Source organism: Chanos chanos, chromosome 11 (assembly GCF_902362185.1).
Source record: "Chanos chanos chromosome 11, fChaCha1.1, whole genome shotgun sequence".
Lineage (NCBI taxonomy): Eukaryota > Metazoa > Chordata > Actinopteri > Gonorynchiformes > Chanidae > Chanos > Chanos chanos.
In genome coordinates, this window is record NC_044505.1 from 17,551,465 (window position 1) to 17,557,634 (window position 6,170).

General features: G+C 43.0%; 3 non-coding genes across 3 annotated transcripts; all 3 read right to left on the minus strand.

Annotated features, from left to right (window-relative positions):
- Window positions 1–1,264: 1,264 nt before the first annotated feature.
- On the minus strand, window positions 1,265–1,336 carry trnap-agg (transfer RNA proline (anticodon AGG)). Its single transcript has one exon. It is a non-coding gene; the product is annotated as a tRNA-Pro (tRNA).
- A 253-nt stretch (window positions 1,337–1,589) lies between these two features.
- On the minus strand, window positions 1,590–1,661 carry trnap-cgg (transfer RNA proline (anticodon CGG)). Its single transcript has one exon. It is a non-coding gene; the product is annotated as a tRNA-Pro (tRNA).
- Window positions 1,662–1,763: 102 nt separating this feature from the next.
- trnap-ugg (transfer RNA proline (anticodon UGG)) lies at window positions 1,764–1,835 on the minus strand. The gene has a single exon. It is a non-coding gene; the product is annotated as a tRNA-Pro (tRNA).
- Window positions 1,836–6,170: the final 4,335 nt, after the last annotated feature.

Consider the following 6,170-nt stretch of genomic DNA (forward strand, 5'->3'; position numbering starts at 1 on the left):
GCCAAAAAGCCTTGCTAGCTGTACAAGAACAGGCTGTTTTAAGACTGTAAGCAGTAGACTTGTACATGTTAATATTTAATGTTACTCCAAACCAAACAGAATGAAAAATCATGCTATATCAAGACTAGCCCAAAAAAAACAAAACCAAAAAAAACAACAACATGTGATGTTATCATGTGACTTAACATTCTCCAGGGACCAAGTTAGGTGGCTTTAGCTGATACACCAGCTAACAAACTTACGTCTGTCATGGTAAGTGCTGCAGTTGTCAACATACGTCTCATGCGGATCCCTTGCCTTTGTCCTCTCCACTGCTCATTCAGTTGGTGTGAAATAAGAAAATATGGAGATCCAAACAGTGCTAAAAATTCTTTCTTGTCCATTACTTCTTCAAATCTTTAGTGCTGTTTAGTAATGTTTCTGTTAGCTAACGAGCTAGGAGATGCTAACTATAGGGAGACCATTCAGCATGAGAGATCAGAGGATTGAAGTGCATGAGGAGATTAACAACAACCGACAAATACATAAAAAGGCTGAAATACATTTCACACAATCCACAGAAGTTTGATCATATTTCTTTCAAAAGTATCTACAGGGTTCGTACAGTCATGAAAAACCTGGAAAAGTCATGGAATTTGAAAATAGAAATTTCCAAGCCTGGAGAAGTTTTGGAAAAATAAATAAACTCAGAAAGTTTTGGAAAAGTCCGGGAAATTTGCTTTGCAGATACGTGTGTAACAGAGTATATGTGGTTCAGTAGGGCTGTATCGAATGCCTCTTCTTGCTAATTGAATTTTAGCCAAGCTTTTTTGAACGAAGCTTCAAATGTCTCTGACGTGATGTCATTGTTCTGGCCTGATGTTTCGGAATACTTGACTTTCAACTCAGTAATATGAAAAAAGAGATGATGAATATGAGGAACTACAAGTCACACTTTTTTAAAATGTAACACTCTTTAATAGACATTATTTACATCATCTGATCCAGAGCTCGCTGTCTTTGCTGTGTCGACGGTTGGCATTCCTTCCATATTTGAGGATACCTAAACATTCAATTTACAATTTGGTATTTAGCAGACGCTTTTAGCCAAAGCGACTTACTGTAAGTGCACCAGTCAGATCCTATTGCCTCATAAACAGAGATCACAATAAGGCTGTACATTAATTACCCTCCCTATTAAGCTCCTGGAATTCTGTGACAGTAAACGATAAACACGCTGCCAACCTCGTATTCCCTCAAAAGACAAGTTTAGACCAATTAAAGGGGGCTCGTGCAGGATTTGAACCTGGGACCTCTCGCACCCTAAGCGAGAATCATACCCCTAGACCAACGAGCCATGAAATGTAACTTTCTGATGGTTGAAATTTTGGCAGCCCTTGCAGAAGCAGGCGAAATTTTGAGACCCTGCCAACCTCAGTTTCCCGCGAAGACAAGTTCAGGACTTCTCGCACCCGAAGCGAGAATCACACCCCTAGACCGACGAGCCACAAACTGCACTGTTCAGAATGTTGAAATTTTGGCGGCCCTGGCAGAAGCAGATGAGATTTTGAGGTGGTTTCCCACGAAAGACAAGTTCAGACCAATTAAAGGGGCTCGTCTGGGATTTGAACCCAGGACCTCTCGCACCCGAAGCAAGAATCATACCCCTAGACCAACGAGCCATGAAACGTGTTTTCTGAAGGTTGAAATTTCAGCGGCCCTGGCAGAGGCAGATGAAATTTTGAGATGGTTTCCTGCGAAAAACAAGTTCAGACCAATTAAAGGGGCTCGTCCGGGATTTGAACCCGGGACCTCTCGCACCCAAAGTGAGAATCATACCCCTAGACCAATGAGCCATGAAATATGGATTTTCGAAGGTCAATATTTTGGCGGGCCTGACAGAAGGGGATGAAATTCTAAGACACTGCCAACCTCGGTTTCCTGAGAAAGACATGTTCATGGCCAATTAAAGGGGCTCGTCTGGGATTTGAACCCGAGACCTCTTGTCACCAAAGCGAAAACCATACTCCTAGACCAACGAGCTATGAAACGTGTTTTCCGAAGGTTGAAATTTCGGCGGCCCTGGCAGAAAGGGAAGAACCTTTGAGGTTGTTTCCCATGAAAGACAAGTTCAGGCCAATTAAAGGGGCTTGTCCCCCAATGAACAAAGAGGTACAAAATCTCTCAAAAGCACGCTACAATGCTTTTAAATCTGGTGACACAACAGCATACAATGTTGCCAGATCAAACCGAAAAATAGGCATAAAAAAGGCTAAGGATATCCATATACAGCATGTAGAGGACCACTTCAACAGTGCTGACACCAGGAGCATGTAGCAAGTCATCAGGGCTATCACTGACTACAAGGGCAACGCTGTTTGCCCCCACAGTGATTTCACACTGTCCAACAAGCTCAATGCATTGTGCTCAATGCATTGTGCTTAAGGACTTGTGCTGATCAGCGGGCTGAGGTATTCACAAGAATCTTCAACCTGTCTCTACCTCTGGAAACGGTCCCCAAGGGCCTGAAGTCAGCCATCGTAGTGCCAGTGCTGTATAAAACACACAGCAGCCCCAGACACACCGCAGTCAGTCTGTAGCATCTGTCACTTCCTGAGGACATGAACAGACACACAGAGACATTTTAGTTCAAACACTCCCCCCCCCCCCCTCTGTCTGCTGTCATTTTTTCTATTTCTTTCCCTACCTTCCAACCTTTGCAGGTATGAATGAAATTGTCCCAGTACCTTTGTATTGAGTTGATGGGTCTCTCTTACATCATCTGCACTCTCATAAATATCCGTTATCATCTCCACTCTCTCTCCTCTGTCCTGTTCACCTCTCTCAGTACTGTTGACATTATATTCAATGCAGACAGTCATCTCTTTTCTCTAACACACATTTTTACACTGAGTTAATACTGCAGTCTCTTCACGTCTCTACAGGTCTTGCCACAGCTGTTATCTTTCAGTTGAGTCTTCTGAGACATGCGTTTGATAGCCATGGGAAGCTGTAACCACAGGAAGTCATGTGGAGAATGTGTGGGAAATAATTGGTGATCTTTTTTTTTTTAATGACGTGAAAATGCTGTTTTGAATATGGGCCTAATTCAAGGCTTTCTGACCCAAACAGGAAGTGCACTCTTCAGTTAATTCACTTTCAAAACTCACTACCAAGGGCAGCACGGGTGGCACAGTGGGTAGCGCTTTCGTCTCGCAGCAAGACGGTCTGGAGTTCTCGGGTCCTTTCTGTGTGGAGTTTGCGTGTTCTCCCCTTGTCTGCGTGGGATTCCCCTGGGAGCTCCGGTTTCTTCCCAAAGACATGCAGGTTAGGTGAATTGGAGACAGCTCCAGCACCCCCCGTGACCCTGATTAGGATAAGCGGCTTAGAAAGCGAGTGAACACCCCAGTGGGTTTTACAAAACCGTCTTGGAGTCAAAAGTTTGCTGAATCCATCTTAAAATAATTCATCAATATGAAGGCTTTCATAAAGCTTTTCTAACTTATATTAAAGAGTTTTTAATCCTTTATCTTAACCACCTATTTATGAACAAGGCAAGATGTTTGTGTGTCTCTCTGGGGTTTTACAGTGTTGGTCTTAGAAACTTGAAATGGGGTAAGATTCCTGGTTTTAAAGGCTGCTCTTTAAATAAGCTTCTACCTCTCAGACGAACTTAGTCTCCTGGAAACAGGAAATCCTCGCAAACATTGGGTTACTCTTAGTTTCCCTTTCTCTTGGCAAATGCATTATGAATGTAGAGTAGAAAGTTGTCAGTTTTCATCTGGCCACCAGAGGGAGGCAGAGAACACCAGACCTAAACTCTCAGGTTCACATGTTGATGAGTTAACAGCTTCATTATTTGCTCATTGCCTGCATCTTTTTCTCTTTGCTTTCCCTGTTTAGGTTATTCCCAAGTCACTGGGAAACTAACTGAAATTAAAGGACACAAGCAACTGAGAGTCACTTCTGATATTGCAGCTAATCTCATTTTCACAAGCTTGAAACTTTCTCTTTCATGATTCTATCTGCTAATTTGTGCGGACGAAATAATTTGGTTACATCAAGGTCCCTGAACATGTTGATACACTCTTCCTGTCTAAGATATACCTGTGTACTGAGTCAGAGTGTTTCTCATTGTGGAAATGTCGTCTCTCTGTATGTAGGCATCTCTTAACGTCACAGTGTCTGTACTCTCATAAATATTCACCATCATCCCAAATCTCTCTCTTAGCAGTCTAGTTCACCTCTCTCAATACCATTTACAGTATCATAAATACACACAGACCTCTTCATTCTCTACCGCACTATTACACTGAGTTAACGCTGCAGTCTCTGTATGTCTGATTTTACTCTGTGTGTCTGCACAGATCAAAATCTTAAAACTTTGAGTAAACGCTTCTAATTTTTTTCCTATAGTGTGAGAGAGGGTATATGTCGTTCTTCTAGTGCGCTCCTACAATTGCGCTCATGCGAAATCAACATTAAGCCTTTCTCGCCATACAGAACAAACCTGAAGAGAATAGCACAATTCAAGGCAACTTTTTTTCTTCTGGACAGTGTAAACACACTGTAGACATCGACAAAGGAGAACACATCTATTTAGAGACAATCGCGGCACCTGAGAGGAAGAGCCCCGCTCTCCCCACCACCACTAACCCACATTTCAGTGCCCTGATTTTTGTCTAATGACCATCCTCACCAGACTATCCATTCAAACAGAATCTGAGACGAAACAGAGCATAAGCGTGCGTATTAGTTTGGAGACAAACAACTGACACTGTTATATAACCATGGAATATATATAACCATGACCTGGTGCCACCAAGACTGGATCAAACCCAGAAAGCACGAACAGTAACAAAGCAATCGACTCTTCACTCCGTTCAATGTGCTAAAATAATGTATGAAGGAGTGCGTCAAAACTAGGGCTGTCCCGAATACAATTTTTGGGCTCCGGGGCTTCGGAACACTGGGTAGTTTAAAGGAGTGTTCTACATTCCGACAGGCATGGATCAGACAGCGAACTAACACCATCCGGGATATCACAGCAGGACAGGGGCCTGCACATCACTTCCATGATCCCAAATAAGCGATTTTGGCTACACTACACAGCACAAACTATTAAAGTTAAATCACGGCCAATTAGTCATAACCATAGTGCTACAGTACCACTTAATTACAATTTCCCATCCAGATTTTCGTGCATTTACAATACACAATAAACACCCAATACATTTTGTTCCAGACCATAAAACGAATTTCAGTAAGTTGAGTGAGTAAAGTTTCAGTAAAGCGACTGACTCACAAAAGGAGACATTTTTGCCTTTGAAAAGTCGAAAAAAAATTCCGAGAAACGTTATTTCCGTAAATAGGGATAAAATCCAAACAAAGACGTAAAGCACACCCGTCAGTGATGATGACCTACCTGTTCTGACAGGTGCACACTGTCCCTTGTGCGCTCGTGTTATTGCCACTTCACCCCTTTGCCGTGCCTTGCGACTTGCCGCCTTCATCTTGCAGACGTTGCCGTAAGTTTTCCCGTCGCTCCCGCACACCTTTTGCCCTATTTTACATTGGCAAAATCCCTTGGACAATCGCTTTCCAGCCGGAAATTTACATTCGAGTCCATCTCCGCACAGCAAGTCGTCCTTCCTGCCACACGGCTCACCTTCTCCCAGGGAACAAACCAAACAACAGTTGCAGGGGCTGGGGACGTAGCCACTTGGACAGCTGGGAATCGGACACTTGTTCACGTCGCACCACGACGAGCACCTGGCTGTCGACTCAGCACCAGCAAAGTTGAGCGGTAGAAATAGAATTGCGATGAAAAGACTCGGCTGCATTTCAGAGTGAAACAGATGATACACGGAAAATAGGATGAATTCAGTCTAATGACAATCGGATTTTACTGCAGGATAAACGTATGTCAGATAAAAGATAATTATTTTCTCATAATAAATTGCGCACACAATAATATAGTGTTTCTCGTGTTTGTTTTCAGATTAGAAAAAGTTCAGGCAGTTATAGAAACGTAGTGCCTGTAGTTATTCACAAAGATGCCTCTATTCCAGTTAAAAGAACATTCATTCAGTGAGGTAGCGAACTTTCTCACCCTCTCTCTCGCCAACTTCTGACTTTGCATTCAAAGATATTGTTGCCCGTCCTACTCTCCCACCGCCATGTAGCGCCCT